Source organism: Maylandia zebra, linkage group LG6 (genome assembly GCF_041146795.1).
Source record: "Maylandia zebra isolate NMK-2024a linkage group LG6, Mzebra_GT3a, whole genome shotgun sequence".
Classification (NCBI taxonomy): domain Eukaryota; kingdom Metazoa; phylum Chordata; class Actinopteri; order Cichliformes; family Cichlidae; genus Maylandia; species Maylandia zebra.
In genome coordinates this window covers 31,265,258-31,283,131 of record NC_135172.1, presented here as the reverse complement: position 1 = coordinate 31,283,131, position 17,874 = coordinate 31,265,258, and the positions used below count along the sequence as shown (strand labels likewise).

General features: G+C 36.9%; 1 protein-coding gene across 2 annotated transcripts in view; it reads left to right on the top strand.

Moving 5' to 3' along the window:
* The window catches only part of LOC101467626 (E3 ubiquitin-protein ligase SMURF2), a 61,397-nt gene that overhangs the window by 9,785 nt on the left and 33,738 nt on the right, over nt 1-17,874 (top strand). The gene's annotated exons all lie outside the window — the stretch shown is intronic.

Sequence of the window (17,874 nt, the reverse complement as noted above, 5' to 3'; positions counted from 1 at the left end):
TTGTCCTCTCCAACAACCCCTTCTCTTGCTAAATACTGTCTGATTTAATTTTTTGTAAATATTTTTTTTCCGTTCATCATCAAGCCATGTTTTCTGTGAAGCACTGAGTTTTAATTCCCAGAATTGGGGATATTTCTAAAGATCTGAATCTCAGTAAGGCGTTTCTTAGCATGGTGGTCTTGAATGACTTCCAAAGATTAAAATCCTATGTTAAGAACCACCACTAGAAATATTTAAAGGCTGATATAAGAAAGTTTAGTAATGTGTGTGTCCTCACATAAAATGCTGTGTTCAGCGTCTTTGACAATAGTTGTACTCTTACGCTAATGAGATAAAGCAGCTGGACAGGATTTTTCTAGCCCGTTTTGGTTGTTTGTCTTAACTGGATTGTCAAGGCTAAAGAAACAAATACAAACAACTGCTTAAAAGCTACTTTTCATAACACTGGTGACAGGAAAGAGGAAAAAAGTTTATTCTGTGTAATCCTTATTTTTGCCTTCAGTGATTCATAAATTTGCCTAGAACTTACTGTTGATGCATAGGAAGGGTGCTTTCACAGCACATGTGTTAAAGAATAGCACCTTGATGCAGATGTGTTTGATCAAGAACATCAAACAACCACAAAAATGCAAGTCATGCTTTCGTAGAATTTCAGCATAAATTTGAAATTGTATTTCATTTGATGACCATTCTTAATCTCAAATTAAGAAATGGGCACCAATGCACCAATTCTTCAGCAAAATGTTTTGGTGAAGTTTGTAAATCTGTGTATTTGCCCAAAAAATACAAATACATGCCGGGGGGGGTTCAAAAAGGTCTATGGCCACCCACATCTGTGCAGTTCCTCTTTCTAAGATTGTAGACAAGAAAAAAAATATTGCACAATTAAATGCGTTGTATTTATTTATTTTTTGTTAGAAGAAATTGCCCAGACTTTTCAAAGAAGTACAAGTCTTCTTGTCCATGCCAATCTACTGTGCATTTATGCAGCATAGATTCCAAGTGAACTAGAAAGTAGATTAAGAAGACTATGCGTCCATGTTGTCTGCAGCTGTCCGTGTGCATGTCCAATATGAAGCAAATGTGTGACTGTGTGTGCCTGCATGTCTGCTTGATCTTGCCTGTAGCGCCTCGGTCACTTTGCTGTGGTTAGATTTTGTAGTGCAGCACCGAGATCTGTACCCAAACTTCCTCCAGCTCTGTTTAGTCTGCATTACTAGTATATACTTCAATTGACCACACACTACACAGGTTCTATACACCCGTTTACATGGCCCTCATCATCATATGGAAATGTTTATATCTACTCCAAGATCCAGCTGCTCCAGCTGTATTTATCATTTCTGTTATCAGAAGACGTCATTTTTCAGATCGGAAATATTTGTGATAATCCAAACATCAAATATTAATGTACTGGTTTCCCTTTCAATATAAACCAATTATTCAGCTCAAAGCTAAAATGAGCAAAAACTTTTGCTGGAAATTACAAAACATGTTGTTTTATTTCATCAAAGGGTTTTTTTTTCCATCAGAGATTTACTTTTAAGCTCCAGAAGGTGAGGATTGTAAAATTCCTAAATCCTCATTTAGTCTGCATTTGTGAGATAATTTGTTTTTTTTTTTCATGGCAAAGAATGGTATCTGCAGTCTGATTTTTTTTTTTTTCTTTTTTTGTTTTGTTTTGTTTTTCCTCTCTCTGTTGAATGATATCAGATAAGGCTATCTTGAGCTGAAAGACTAACATTTTTTCAGCTCTGCTGTTTTACTACTGAATGTTATATGACATGTGGAACTCTAGTGACATGGTTTTTATTCAAGTGTACCTGTTATGCTCATAACTCCATATCATTATTCTTTGACTCTTTTTGAGTAGTTTTAAGATTCACAGCATAAAGTAATGCATAATTAGCTTGTACTGGGGATTTTTGGAGCTTTGAAGTTAATCATCTGTCATTTCAGCTCCTATATCTTTAAGGTCAGGCGTACTGTAAAACTCCTTTCCTCTAATTGTCTTTCCTCGCAAACACCGGGTTGGTAAAATTTTTGTGATTTATATCCTATCAGGACGATAGATGTCTTATATCGGGATATGAGATTTTGGTCATATCGCACAGCCCTATAAGTGAGGATAAATGAAAAGCCGCACTTTTACTTTTTCCTGGTCAGCTTAAAAAAATATAACACTTGGTTGTTTTGAATTTCAGCATTACAGACACTGACTCTTGGGGATGTAATTACATAATGTGAGTGAGAAGGAAAAAAGTTGCTTCGCACTGAGGTGATCACAGTTTTTGTTGGTGCTCGGATTTCATGTTTTGGGATAACTAACCCTCAGGTTTCTGCTATGTAAAATTATATCCTCTTTCATTGATAAGGTTGTTTTTAGTTGACTTGTGGATTTTCCTTTTAGATTTAGGACATAAATCTAATAGGAACACCAAAGAAGACGTAAAGGAGCATTGCTCTGGAGAGATGTCAGCTCTCTTTAACTTAAGATTAATGATACTTGATATCAGATCAGGCTACGGTGATTTGTTTTGAGTCATTACTGTTAAAAATGACAAATTAAACCTGGCTTTAACATTTTCTGGTGGTCTGTTTGTATCTTAACACAGCACTGTGTTTTAGGAAGCATTTGGCATATATAAGGAGTCTAAGTAATGAAATCCCACAGGTTGCTGCCATTCCCATAACTCAGCGTTACTGTTCCCCACTCATGACCTGCATTTTATCACGTATGCTTGTTGACACATTTATTACACTTTATTAGTGACACCTATACTACGTTACACTATAGTCTGTGAATTTGCCTCTCTTAATAGCTTTGTAAAACTTGTTCCGTTGTTTCAGTCAGTCTAGTTTAATCTGCTTTTCAAATTACTTTAGTACTTCAGTATAGAGCGAGCAGGAAAATGGAAAGACTGAACACCTCAGTATTGCATAACAACCTCTGACGGGAGAAGAGGTGGGCTTCAATATGCAAAACACATTAAACTTTCCAAGTGCTTCAAGAGGATTTTCCTGCTGAATGTGGAGGAGAAATATCACCTTTTACTTTTCATATGGCTGCAGAATAGCATTTCTGACAGCCCTTACTAAATTCTTAGGAAAAAATCCTAAATGCTTAAAGGTATTACTCCATGCATATTTTATTAAAATATGTGTAGACTAATACAAAATTAACCATTCTCCAGTATGATGTACAATGTGTATGACAATGTATATGTAGTCCCAAGCCAACATCAGTGTACAAAGTGTTTGTGTGTTGGGTGGGACGATTATAGCTTTTCAAAAGTTAAATTTGAGCATGTCTAAAGGCAGGTATTTAGTAGAGCAGGGCGATATGGCCAAAAATATTTATCACGATATATATTTGAAAATTTGCGATAACGATATAACCGACGATATAATTGACAAAATACAACTCCACAACATTACTAGCGCAAAAAGACAACCTTCCATTCATTTTCACTTAAACAAGAAGCTGTTTTTTATGTACATTAAAGCTTTATAAAAATGTAACAGTGCAAATGCAAATTCCTTGCTGAAAGTTTAACCAAAAGGCATTTCCAGTAGAAATGGGCTGACATATCCTGAGCATAACCATGTATAATATCCACTGAAGTTAAAAAGAGGTGCTTTGCAACATTAAACTGCAGTGTGCAGTACGCATTTTTCGGACCATAAGGTGCACGGGATTATAAGGCACATTAAGCGAAACAAAGCAGTCAGATAAATCAAACTTTATTAAACTCATTCTTCTTGCTTCCTCCACTTCTGTACCATTGATTAATTAATGTTGAATTCTCTGGCAGCTGCTCTATTCCCATGTTGTTGCAGTATATTAATGACTAACCTCGTATTGTGGATGGATTATCTCAGTTGTTCTCCTGACTGAAGTTTGGTCCGTTTACAGTATCCTGCCATGCGATTGCATTTGTCTCTAACCATGAAGAACCTTCACGTTAACTTTTATAAGTGGAAAAGTGTTAGTGTTCGTCCTCCAGCTTCACTGTTTATGTTATGCTAACATAGCTGTGTCGCTAGCGATCACGTAGCACATCATTATATACCAGCTAGCCCAACTTCAGTAACCCTACAAACGTCACTGCTGTTTAGTTTCCTGTCTTCATTTATGTTGGAAGTGATAGCAGAGCTGTACGTTTGATTTTTTTCAGAAATCTCTCCGTCAGAACGTGCTATATCATGCTTAGGTAACTAGCGAAACTAGCGAGCTAACTTCCGCTAGCTTCCTGCTAACTTCTAACTCCGTTAAATGTAATAACTTTTGTTTTCATGGATGCCTGGAAGTTAAACTTTATAGTTACACCTGGTAAAGCAGCAATGCTGATCGTTTTATTAAAGATGAAAGAATTTAGACAGTTTTTAACTCTAAGTGATGCTGCAGTGTTGTTTGACCTGAAGAATACGGAGTTTAGGACACAGATTACTCCCAGATTTAAGAGCATCTTAGTCCGACAAATACGACAATAACGACTGCCGCTTGCATGTTCTGCAAAAAAATGTGCTTTGTTGTGTATCTGACGGACAAACACCAAACCAGTTCCACATCACTGAAGTTGCACCATTTTTACAAACCAATTCTGGTTCATCTGTTTCACTCAACAATCGGCCATGTGCGTATGAAAACAAAGGCACTGCGCATGCGCGTTTTACTCCCATTCTATCGCGATATTTCATTTTCCTATCGTTGCCTAACATTATACCGGTATTACCGTGAACGGTATAATATGGCCCAGCCCTAGTATTTAGTTTACAAATGATTTTTCAGCAGCGATTGCATTGCAATTAAAATACTCCTGGTTTTGTCTTCCTGTCACTGCCTAAACTATATAAATCCTCTAGGGTTGCAACTGGCAGATACCTTTTATTGTTTGTTAATTTTTCAATGATTATTTCTTTGGCTCTAACATCAAAAACTTGCAGTTTCCTTTTTCCCTTTCGACCCAACAGTCTAAACCCAAATATTTTCAGTTTACTTTTATGTTAAAGTCAGTTCAAATGGGAACGTATAACCAAACATACTGCGTTTCTGCTTAAAAGATACAGCTTGCAGCTTTGAACTCCCCATTGCAACACTCATTGCAAGTTTCTATACTGAATTTTTTTTATTTTTTATTTCTTTTTGTCTTATTACTTCGTTTTTGAACAGGATGTCCCTCATCTCTCTGTCATTTCTCTCTCTTCCTTCCTCTCCTTCACTCACCCCCGGATCTAGTCCAGACAGCTGTCAGACGGCTCTGCCGGTGTGGCTCCAGTTTGGTGTACTTTTTTTTTTTTTTTTTTTTTTTTTTCTTTATCTGTTTTATGCATGTGTTGTGCACGCATGCACCTACACACACAAAAACGCACGTGTAAACGCACACTTCCTGTGCCAGTTCCTCAACACAGCACAGTACTTAATGCTTGTCAAAGTGTGTTTGGGGACTCTGAGGGGGTGTTGGGGGGACTCTGAGGGGATTCCAGGGACCCCTAGAATGTAATGTTCTCTATTTTTAATCCCTTTAACACAGAGAAAGTGAAATTAGATTCAGTTGATGGTGTAAATATAAGGCCAACGGAGAACATTATGTCAAATCATATATATATATATATATATATATATATATTTTTTTTTTTCTCTTCTCATGAAAGTAAAAACGAGGGCAATGTGCAACATCCACAAATGTTATTATTGTCAGGAAGGAAGGCAAGACTTCAGGGACCACACTTTCTTCCCCTCCAATGTTCTCCTGCTACTGTTTCAGCTGTCAGACTGCCCATTTCTGTTTGCTTGAGTGTCTGCTAGACCACTCAGCGTATACTGTATAAACACACAAGCACGTCCACTGCCACTCAAGTTACCCCCCCACCACACACACTCACCACACTCACTCCATGCTCTCTATCTGTGTTTTCAGTGTAACTGTGGTTGAGATACAGTTTTGGAGGATGTGAGTTATGCAGTGGTGGAGATTAGGATCATGTAGCTCAAACTCTGAACATAATTAAAATAACAGTTCTAGGTGCAAAGGTCAAAGAGTAAAGTGCAAATGGTTGTCTGTCTTTGTGGCCATGCCACACTAATACGTTTTCGTTTGAAAACGCATCTTTTTCTCTTTGTTTTGGCCTTCCATCCACACTGAGACGGCGTTTTCGGTAAAAGGTGGATACATTTGAAAACGCTGTTTTCGCGTGGCAGTGTGGACAGCGAACCCAGAGCCTTTTTGAAAACGATGGCATCTTTACAGTAATCAGTATGGAAGCTAATTGGCTTCTATGCTGACTTAACCATCTGCGCAGTAGACAGCTTTTTCCAAGCGTCAAGTGTAGCCAGCAGATGTCCAGGCCAACATTTCAAAATGGAACCGGAAAAGTAATGATACCAAGAATTAGTTGGTAAATATCACACACATTCATGTAATGCTTCTCTACGAGAAGAGTGACAGGAAATAACTTTTACTGCAACACTTCTGTCACTGCTCTTTCTCGCCTACCTCTGTCTTCACACTAGTTGCCTATCTCTCACCATTTAGTCTCACACTTCTGTCAGCTATTACAATCCTTTCTCAATGTCCTGTCAACTAGAATAGAGCTGCAAGATGAATAAAGACATAGGGTGTGTTCACACTAGATACGGCTGCCTTGTACCTGTAAGTGTGAACACACCTATTTTCCACTGATTGTGCCCCCTACCTGGCTGGCCTGCTCTCACACTGTGCTTTAGTGGTCTAGGTCCAAGTAGGGGTATCAAATGGTCTCAGTAGATCAGTTACTTTTGTGCTTTTTTTTTTTTTTTTTTTTTTTTTTTTTTGTCTTTCAAGCACACACAGACACTTTTGAAATATACTATTTGAAGAGCGGTTTTATATTTTGGGGAATACGTAGGGAAGGAGTGCCACATTAAAAGAAACAGCTTAAACCTTACTTTAGGTGTTGGTCTATTAAATTTGTTAAGCATTACATGTTATCCAAAGGGCAAGATATGGCATCACTTTATCAGCAGTTTTCTATAAGAAGTCAAACTCGTGTGGTATTTTGGCCCTTGTTCTTAAATAATATATGACTATCTAGCTTTTTGTATTGTGATGAAAATGTAGGCTCTCATGTAGTGACTAGCTTGTCCTTTTCCCTTCACTGCTCCATCTCATCTCCTCTTTTATCGCTCTTTTCTCTGTTGGTACTCTCCTAGATCTCCACCTCCCCATCCCATCCTCAGAATGCTTTTTTTCCACGTCACAGTCATGAACATCATCATTTTCCACCTGTCATCTCTCTTTGTGTTGTTTATAGATGCTAATAGTCCACGCAGAGACTGTTAATAAATTAATCCATCCATATGGGAATAAATCCACGTAACTATTGTTTTCGTGTTACTTTGTGCATAGACCTACACTGCATACTAGTTATAGTTTTCATCCCTTCAAATAACCAGTTGGCACTTAGATTGAAGCCATAGTTGCCTTTTAAGATAAAGCTGTTAAGACATGGACAAGCATGTTCTGCACACAATTTTACATGTACTGAATAGTAAATAAACACATTATACATATAGAATTATACATTTGTACTGAAAATTATTATATAAAAGTAGTTTAAAACTATAGCCATGACAAAACAGTCATTTGAACTTTTTGACTATCTACACACAGGTAAGCAGCTTCAGGAGCAAATTGCCTTTTTGGGTGAACTGAAAGCACAATAAGCAGCAATGTTTTTCTATGTCTAATGGCCGTCTTCCTTTGTCTCTTCCTTAGTGTCTTATACATGAAACAAATCACTCTTCCAGCCCAAACCTTACATAGTTTGACATCTGAATCACAGTAGCCTTCTAATCTTAGATATTGACAAAAATGACCTTACATTCTTGAACCACTATTTACTTGGATCACATCCATTGTGGTCTGTCCTCATAAAGATCCTGGACCAGCTTTCCACTAGGCGAAGTATCAGACCGAAGTAAGCTATTTCCCAGTCACAAGTGTACCTAATAAGTCACATGTGAATAACTTTCCTCTGGTATATTATACTTCAATGTATCCGATTCAAGCGTTATTCTTCCTGTATGATTATTCCATTTACTTTGTGACTCAGGCTTTAGATGGTCTTGCTTGACTCACAGCTCATTTCCTTTTCCTTAATTCTTATTATCTGGACCTAGATTCTTTACTGACTCCACATCTTTCATCAGTGATTTCACAAGATTAAAAAACTCTCAATTTAGTTCTTATTTGCCAGCTTCCCTGCATCCAAAATACTAATTTAGAATAATCTTTGTATTTTATTAGGTGATATGGAAAAACCCAAACTCTTTCAGTAGTTGTTCTGGTATTATTTGGGGAATTTTATTATAAGGAGGATTGCTCAATCAACTTTCAATGTAACTATGGATAAAAGTATATAAATAGAGATCTTTTTTAAATACATTTGACCATTTTTAAGCTTTATGCCAGTTATCATTAAATTCGATGGTAATCAAACACATGCCAGATTTATTGATGGTTCATAATGAAAAGATAAATGTGGAAACAATTGAACTTGATGAAATGAACTTTTCATTTTTTATTTATGGCATGCACTCAATAGATTTCCAGACAAAGTCCTGCCCTACTTTTTCTTATCTCTCACTGCCATCCCTGCTACTCCTCCCTCAGTGTTTCCACTGTTTCTGGAATACCATCACTGTCATTCCCTAGTTATTTTACCCCCCTTCCCTCCCTCTCTTTTGCTGTATTTCTCTCCATTTCTCCCCCTCTAATATCTGCATTCCACAGATTTGTGACTGTAGATATACCTTTCTCCTCACTTCCTGACATTTCTTCCTCCCTTCTCATTCCACCGTAAATTCCTGCCTCCAGATGAACATTTTGCCTTTACCTTCTCACCCCTCTCTATGTAGTGACTACATTCACTCTAAATTCCTGCCTGCAAATTGTTGGCATCTCCTCAGGGAGCAGAGAGGAGGGGGAGTGTCAGCTGTAGTCTACTGGCCTCTCAACTGAGTGACACAATTGGCATCCTGCGCATTTACTGGGCTCAAGGAAGGCTCAGTGTAGGAGGCTGAGAAATCGAGTAATGGTTTTATAGAGGAAGTGTAGATTAGGTTTTGGAGACCCATAAATGCTTATTCATACCACATCATCATTATTTTATTTTTATGTATATTTATTTTTTGGAGAGTGTAAGATAAACTTGCATATAGACAACTTGTGCTGACGTCTTCCCCTCATGAGCTCTATTCCTTGTATTGCAGTGAGCAAGTAAGCGAGGAAGGGAAGTGGAAATGTTTGGTTTAACTTTTAAACAATACTGTGAATGAGACTGCATAAGGGAGTTGTAAGAGTCATAATAGAGCCAAATCTGTGGGGGAAGTTGAAGGCCTTCCCTCTTATTATCATTATCACAAAGGCTACCACGATGCAACCGGGTATATTACAGAGGTAGGAAAAAATATCTATACAGCTCTTGGCACTAAATATTTTCATTAAAATATGCAGGTTCCTTAATTACTTTGTCTTAACAGAGTCACTCCTAGCAATGGCAGTCTTGTAGACTTTGGTCATTTTAGATGTAAGTTTGCTTAGATGTTAGAGACATTTAATCCCAGTGTTCATAAACTCTGCAAACTGGTAGTATGGCTTGGTGTACCTTGGTGTGGAATAATGTTGAACTTTTTTTTTTGTAAATACAGTCCTTCATTGGCCAGACTTTTATTATGTTTCTGTTGTTGTTGTGTTTTTGTTTGTTTGTTTTTCCAAATTGAAAAAGGGGATGTTAACATGGTCTCAAGCAGCTTAGTTTAGCAGCTTGAAGCTTTATTCTCAACCCACATTGGCAGGCAGCAGGTGAAATGTGTTCAGAGGCGAGAGTAATAAAATTCTGGCTATGGGCCATAAACACATTTCATTACTTGGCAGACAAGACTTGGTAAAGTAGAAAAGTATTCATTTTTTCCCCTCTATATTGTTAATCTTCCAAATCTGATATGTTTTTGTGCAACTTTCTGTCCCTGAAGTCACTTACATTGTTGCTATAGATGCATACTTGAATGACTATGCAAGCCAGTGCATTATTGAAGTAGTTGTCTCTATAGAAATCCTATAGAAATGATTCACTTTTATCATCATTTAGAGCTGGGTGAGTGTCCTCCATTTAATTTCCAGCAATTGTGAAAACAAGCTCATCGGACTAAAATGATACAGCTCTTGGTACAACCACACCCATTTATATTTCTTTATCATTTTTTTAATTGCTGTGCTGTTTTGCCCCTCCTTAAAAAGCCCTAACTGTCTCCATGCTTAGTTCAGCCAAGATTAGGGTTTGTGCCCTCACTAACCACAGTTTAAGTTAGCAAATAATGTTTCCAACTATTTACATTACAGGTAGTAACTAAAAAAATGCTGATTATGACTTTCACCATGGTTTTTTTTTTTTTTTTTTTTTTTTTTTTTTTTTTTTGTCTTTGTTTGTACCCTGCATATTTGACAGGAATTCTTTGTTAGCTTTATGTTGCTAATGCAATGAGGTTTAAAATATCCTAGTTAATAGTCAAACCTGACACCCTGGCATAAGCTGTTAAATATGACTCAGCTTGTGAATTGCATTTGACCTCCTCCTTATTCTGGCTGTGTTGTGTTTAATCCAGCCCCAACGGATTATATTCCACTTTGTGCTTTCTAGTGAGTCATTGCCTGTTGGGTCATTGAACTTTTTTTTTTTTTTTTTTTTTTTTTTTTTTCAGTTTGTTTATTTGTTTGTGAGAATGCCTTTTTTGGCAGAAAACTGGGATTCTGCTTAAAAATATTTAAAGTGCTTGCATAACAGAAGCCTTTTCTCACCCGGCCCTGCATGAGTTTTAGAGAGACCTGAGCTTTCACCGGGCTTCTTTTCAAAGTCAACAGTGTTGAACATTTTCTTTTGCGCCACACAGTTTACTATGCTAATATTTGGTAACTCTGAAGCTCGATGGGCTTAATGCTATCTAAATTAAATACCAGCACAGCAGTAAACTTGCACATTAGTTTAATCATCACAACTTAAGGCAAATATGCACTAAACTGAACTTGAAACAATGAACATGATACAGAAAAAGGCTCTTCAAAAGAGTGTTCCCTGCATGTTCAACAGCAGGGTCGTGCTGATGCAGCATTTGTTGACTGTACTGTCCTTGGATTGCTGCTGGATAATTAATTGAGCAAATGGACCACAAAATGGCTGCATTTGGCTGTAGTGTTAGCTGTGCGCAATCACACAGTCATCTACTGGGGTTACTTGGACAGCGCAACCCAGCTCTGCTCTATCTGAGAATGCAGTAGGCTAGAGGCATGCTGGTAGTTGTGCAGTGAACTGGTGATTGCAAATCACAAACATTTGTGAACTCTAATGCAGCTCATGCCCTTTTTCTTGTCATCCCTTTTTAGAAATATATATTTTTTTCCATTCATCTTTACGTTGTCAGGGTCTGCAGGCAGTTTGGTCAATGTATTAACATGTATTCATTGATTGACAGATCAAGCAATTACATTTAGTTTGTGGTGCAGTTGCCAGGCTTGTATCATGTCAAGGTTCTCTTTATTAATATTTTTGAGATTTTACTCTGGTCCTTTGCAACAGAAGTACTCGACCGGAATTAAACTGATTAACTTGCGATCTATTCTGACCGTTAGGCTCACGGGACACTCAAAGGATTTGGAGTCCGATCCCACATCCCACCCCTCACCCCTTTTCCGAACAAATGCAGGGCATTTAACAACTGTTGATGACTTCTTGTGCAGGGTCCCTTGAGAAAAAAAGTCAGAATCACCCGGCGCCCCCCGCATGTGTCTGTTTATGATCTTTCACCTTATGACCAGAACTAATACCAACCTTTAGCTTGACACTTTTATTCTGACAGGTGGAGATGTTACAAAAGTGCCGCCTGTCTAAATGCCTCCCTTTGTGATCAAAGACACTCATAATATTTTGTTACCTTTTCTTTTTTTTAATTCACAGTATAATTATAACCAAATGTGAATTCATGGAAATTGCATGGGTGGCAATGAAGAGCAATACATTTTTTTTTTTTCAGTTGTAAGATGTAATTTGTACACATTATTATATTATAATTGAAAATATTTTAAAAATTTCCTCTGTTGTAGCAAATGAAAGTATCACCATATGAAATCATTTTATAATCTGAGAAGATGATTGGACAAAAATTGCATTGTAAGGAAAAGTAATTAAAAGTATGGCTGGGCCATATCATACCGTTCACGGTAATACCGGTATGATGTTGGGCAACAATAAGAAAATGAAATACTGCAATAGAATACGGGTAAAACGCGCATGCGCAGTGCCTTTGTTTTTATACGCACATGGCGGAATAAGCATTACGGCTATCGTAGGCAGGAGCCTCGCGGAGTGATTCGTACTGTGCTTCAACATAATATTACCGTGTGTGTGTGTGTGTGTGTGTGTATAACCTCTTAAGTTTTGTGGATATTATACGTGGTTATGCTGAGGATATGTCGGCCAATTTCCACTGGAAATGCCTTTTGGTTAAACTGCCAGCAACGAATTTGCATTTGCACTGTTAAATTTTTATATAACTTTAATGCACATAAAAAAAAAAAACCAGCTGCTTGTTTAAGTGAAAATACATTGATGTTTTTTTGTTTTGGTTTGTTTTGGTTTGTTTCGCACTAATAAAGTTGTGGAGTTGTAAAGTGTCTTGTCTAGTGTGAATTATATTGTTATCGCCAATTTTCAAATGTATATCGTGATGAATATTTTTGGTCACATCGCCCTGCTCTAATTAAAAGCCATTTAATTGTTAGTTGTTTATAGCCTGTGTCCTCGTTTTAACACATTCAAATGTAGGTTTGGAAGGTTTTCATGGGCTTTAAATGGTATACTTCCATTTCCCCTGGGGAAGTGGTACCGTTGACCTCTGAAATGTACAGACATATTGTCTGGATTAGTGAAAGGGCACTGTGTGTCTCCACATCCCTTATCTACCAGACAGTGGTAAAAACATTATCCTTGTATGTTAATTGCTTAGATGGGTAAGTTTGGTTTGGGGTAGCTGTTTCACTGGCTTATTTTAGCCTGTGTAATGTGGTGATCCACTTGCAAATTATCCCAAAACAGCAGCTGCTCCTTTAAATCATTTTGAATAAACAATGGAGTAGAGTTGACCCCATTTTGAACTTTTAACTGCTACCACAGCTTTGTTTAAGATGAGAGCAATATTGGGTGGTCAGAGGACTATGTTAGGAGGAAGCTATTTATTTATTTATCTTTTCCCCAAGAATCTGTATTATTAAAAGTATTTTTTCAAGCACAGCATGTGACTATGATTTTTAACAAAAATACTGTGGAATATTGGCTATCCATGTTTAAAGTTGATTATTCAAACACTGCAGTGAGAAGTGTGAAAATAGATGCAAATCTCTTGAGGTTTTTAACTGAACTGATTTTTGATGTAAGTTAATCATCAAAACTTCATGTTATTGCAAGACTAGGAAAAGAGAGCAATCAAAATAGCTATAGGGATTATTATTTATTGTTTTAGTATGTACTGTTAGTATTTCCAGTCTTAAGATTACCTACCAAGAATGTCTACAACTGTAACCTGTATTTAAGGTTAAGTGAATTGTGAAAGATCTTGGTATAACATCAGCAGCTAAACAGAATTATTAAAACAGGAGATGTGCTGAAAATCATACATCTAAAATACCAGGAATTCTGAAATTCTTTCATTAAACAATAGAGAGAAAATGACAGTTAGTGGTTGTCATTTGTGACTGCGCAAGTATTCAGTCAGACTTATTATCTTTCCCCTTGCTTTTAAAATTAGGTTTTATGGTTGGGATGATGACCCATAGACAACACAAAGGACAGCCTCACCCCAGGGCTTCTTGGTGGTTTACTGTTTCCTAGTTGACCTAGCTTTCTGTGTTAGGATCTGAATGAGTCTGGTCTCCTGCCAGCCATGGCTTGCCTGCTCACGTGGCAGCTATTTAACACTGTCGGATCCCTAGAGGGCACAGTGTGAGATTTGACTCATTGGTGATTGTAGTTCACAGTGGAAGAGTGTGCATATGTGTAGATAAGGTTATAAAAATATTTCGGCATATTTTCTAAATCCTTATGGGAAGGCTGTAAATTGATATAGAAATCTGATCTGGGGTAGTAGTAATAAAAGCTGAATAAAAGCTCAAATAGGAGCTTCTTTGGTGTGTGTGTGTGTGTGTGTGTGTGTGTGTGTGTGTGTGTTTTTTAAAATCTTTTCTTTTAGTTGTACAAAGTCCCGTTTATGTGAGACAGCGTTATTGAAAATTAATTTTTGTTATATTGTATTTAGTCCATATTAAGATTGTGCCAAATTCATGTTTTCTAAGAGCATTATGATGAATACAAAATGTACCTAAAGTCATGTTTGGTGCCAGTTAAGTCACAATTTTATTTTATGTATTCTGGTATTCTGGTACCAGTTATGTATTTTTTGGATCTCAGTTCTCCTTAAGAAGCTAATTGGAGGAGGATGCTTTCTCCCTGATTTGAAGGGTGAGAAGTTCATTAGCTCATCAATAATGAAGATCTTTTCTCTAAAAAGCACTTAGTACAAACTCACATGTCCATATGGGTTACAGTCCAGAACTATTTGTTTCATGAAATGTCACTTTTAATATTGTCTTGTTCCCTCCCATGATCTTACAGCACAAATTTAGAAAATCACCAGTAACATAGTTACCTGCAGTAATTATTTCTATCCCTCTTAGATCTTGTGTTTGTCTTATTTCACTGATTATTGATTTGTTGTGCAAGTTACACCCCCTTGAACATATTAAGCACTATCAGTAGCTTTATTCTGATGTGCCTGGCAGCACAGTTAGTGAGAGGCCATTGATAACAAGAAAGAGGATTTTCGCCCTGTCGTAATTATGGCTGAGACAGTGGAGCAGTGTGCAGATTAATCCCTTAATTTTCACTAACACAGTTTGGTAACTTAAGAGCCAAGTGCACCCAATTTAACCTGCTAGCTACTAATCTGTGCTGCCTCTTCAGCACTGGTGAGCGCACACTGCTGTCAGGTCTACACTCCAGATTTTGTTGAGGTTACCAGCCTGGCTCCTGACCTCTAAATGACAACCTGTCTCCAGTTTGCGTAATGATATATTTGAAATTCACTTATGAATTCACTTCAGAATATGTGTTATATAGAATATAACAACTATATATCTATAGATATCTATAGATAGAGATATAGAGATATAGATCTAGATATATAGATATATATCTATAGATGGATAGAGATAGAGATATATAGATATAGAGATACAATTGATAAAGCCTACATAAGAGCAAATAAATGGGATAGAGGTGATGCCTATGACTTTACTTTTAAATATTTATTATTAAAAGCTTCAGTTGTTGTGAATAACCACAGCAAATTGTGCCCTATAATCAGGAACAAACTAAAGACTTTTTTTTTTTTTTTTTTTTTTTTTTTTTTTTGTGGACAGAATGATCAAAGCTTTTACTCAGTTACTCATTTTGGATTGACTATGTTGATTATATTTAGCAGGCAAGAATTTCAAAGCAGAAGAGCAAATGAGCTTTCTGACCAAGTTTGTACTGCTAACACCTTGAAATACATCTGCATTATAGAGTTCTACAAATACCCTGAAGCATGGGTTTCATGCCTATCCTGATCATTCTGGAGGGTTTTTGTTTTTTGTTGTTGCAGTATTTAGTCTTTCAGTTGTAGCATCTATTCACATATGTCCTGCCAAGATTTCAGACCTCTTGTTTTTCACTTGTTGGCCAACATAACCGTGTCCATTTTGTCCCATGCGAGGTTATTTTGGCTGCTTCTGATTTGGCCTGCACCTGTTGGCTTTGGCTGTGTATTTTCCCCTGACAAGTGGATGGTTAGTGTTCATCCAGTCAACGCAGTTTGGTTTGTGTTGAGATTGTCTGTTCCTGTGCTGTGATTCTGATTTGATTGACTGTATCATTTTGGTCACTGTCAAAGTCTCCACATGCAATGGCTGTAATGCTAGGTTTGTTTCTCAAGTCGGCCTCATATCTTTATCGGAAGTAGTGCTCATTAGTGGCAGTTTCTCACACACACACGCAATCTGTTATATAATCCATGTACACAATAGATGCCCACTGTTTTGGCTTGTCTTAATGCGTTTGAAAACTTCTAGTTTGACAAATGCATAAGAAACTGTTTATTTGCTGTACTGAATCAAATAGTAAATGATGTATGCAGTAGGCAGTCTGAGTTGGTAGTATTGCTTTATAATTGCTTTATAATGCCTTTATCCATAGTGCCTAGGTATATAGTCTATTGCTGCATTTGTATAGTTATATATTTTTTTTCATAGTCTGTACTATATTTCTAATATGGAGTTTCCAGAATAGTTTTTGTATGTCTTAGTTATTGTTTATACTATAGCTTTTATATGTGTGTGTTTTTGTTTGGCATTTGTTGTGGAGGGCAAAGAGAATTTCTTTGCACGGGGAAACATGTTTCTTTATTGTGCATATGACAATACAACTTTGAAGCTTGAAACGTCTGATCAATGGCAGCTTTTAACCTACGCTGTGTATAGTATAGCTATCGTCCTGTTTTCTGCTGCAAGTAGGTGCCAGTTAAGCATTACACAACAGCTCCTCTACCGGAAACTTACCTTTTGGACTCATCAGAAATTAAAGTTCTCAGTTGAGGCTAAGAAAACAGAAAGGGGGCATGGCTTACAATCAATTCTGTTTTTTGGGTTTCTTCTTTTTATTTCGAGACAAGGAAAGCTTATATGCAGCAAAAGATGAGACTTGTGTTTGTAAGCAGATGTTATACCTTTACAGCTCATTGAGCTGCCTTGGGCTCAGCAGATTTGCACTACCTCCTGTTTAAGTTGTTCTAGATTAACTGTGGTGTTTGCTTTCTTGCTCAAAGACTAAAACTCAGTGAAGCTATTTGGAAAGAGAGAAGTTACCTGTACCTGTATTAGTAATGTATTGGCAGGGCTTGCCCAGGACCATGAATAGAAAGCAGTGAATATTAAAATACATGGATGGCTAAAAGCAGAGAGACTGAATAGTGTGTGTTTCTTTAGTGCCTTTTTGTGATAGGGATCTTGGTCTGTCTGCTGGCAGTGAAGGGTGCTTATTAACTTCCTTTTGCATCTTTCACCTTTTCACTGTTGTTTTTTTCTAAACATTCATTGTGCAAGTTTTCTCTGCCACCGCTCGTTTTTTTTTTCTTCTTTTTTCCCCCTCTTTTCCTTCTATGCTTGGCCTATTTTGTCTTACTCTGTAAGCATCATAAGATTGTCCAGCCAGTTCCAGACAGAGCTTAATTTCACTTATATTCTATAGCATGTAGTACAAAATATTTAGGAGTAGGAAAATTAAGAATTAAAAAAACATCTTAAAGGGTATAACCATAGCCAAGCATGGACATACTTTTAGTATCCCTCTTGTTTCTTTTGAAAGCTAGTGTATGCAGTTCGTGTTGCAAACCCCCATAGACTTGCTTGCTACAAGAAAAAGAGCTTGTCTGTTCAATATTTTACAGTGAGAAACCCTTAACAAGTGTCTCAGCCTGTGAGGGACTGTGAAAATGGACAAACCAAGATGTAGGCCAAAAGAGAGTAGTACCTATTCAGCCTTAGAAACTTAAAAAATAATTAATGAAAATCTACTAAAATTAGAGAGAGAAAGTTATTATTTAAGATGTCCAGCATTTATACATTATGTATATTGTGTTTTTTATAATAGCTTTTTGACATATATGAAACATATTTGTGGCCATTATTTCTTTAAATATGGCTAAATATAAAAAAATAAGGAAAGAATTTTTTAAATGATACCGAATATTGT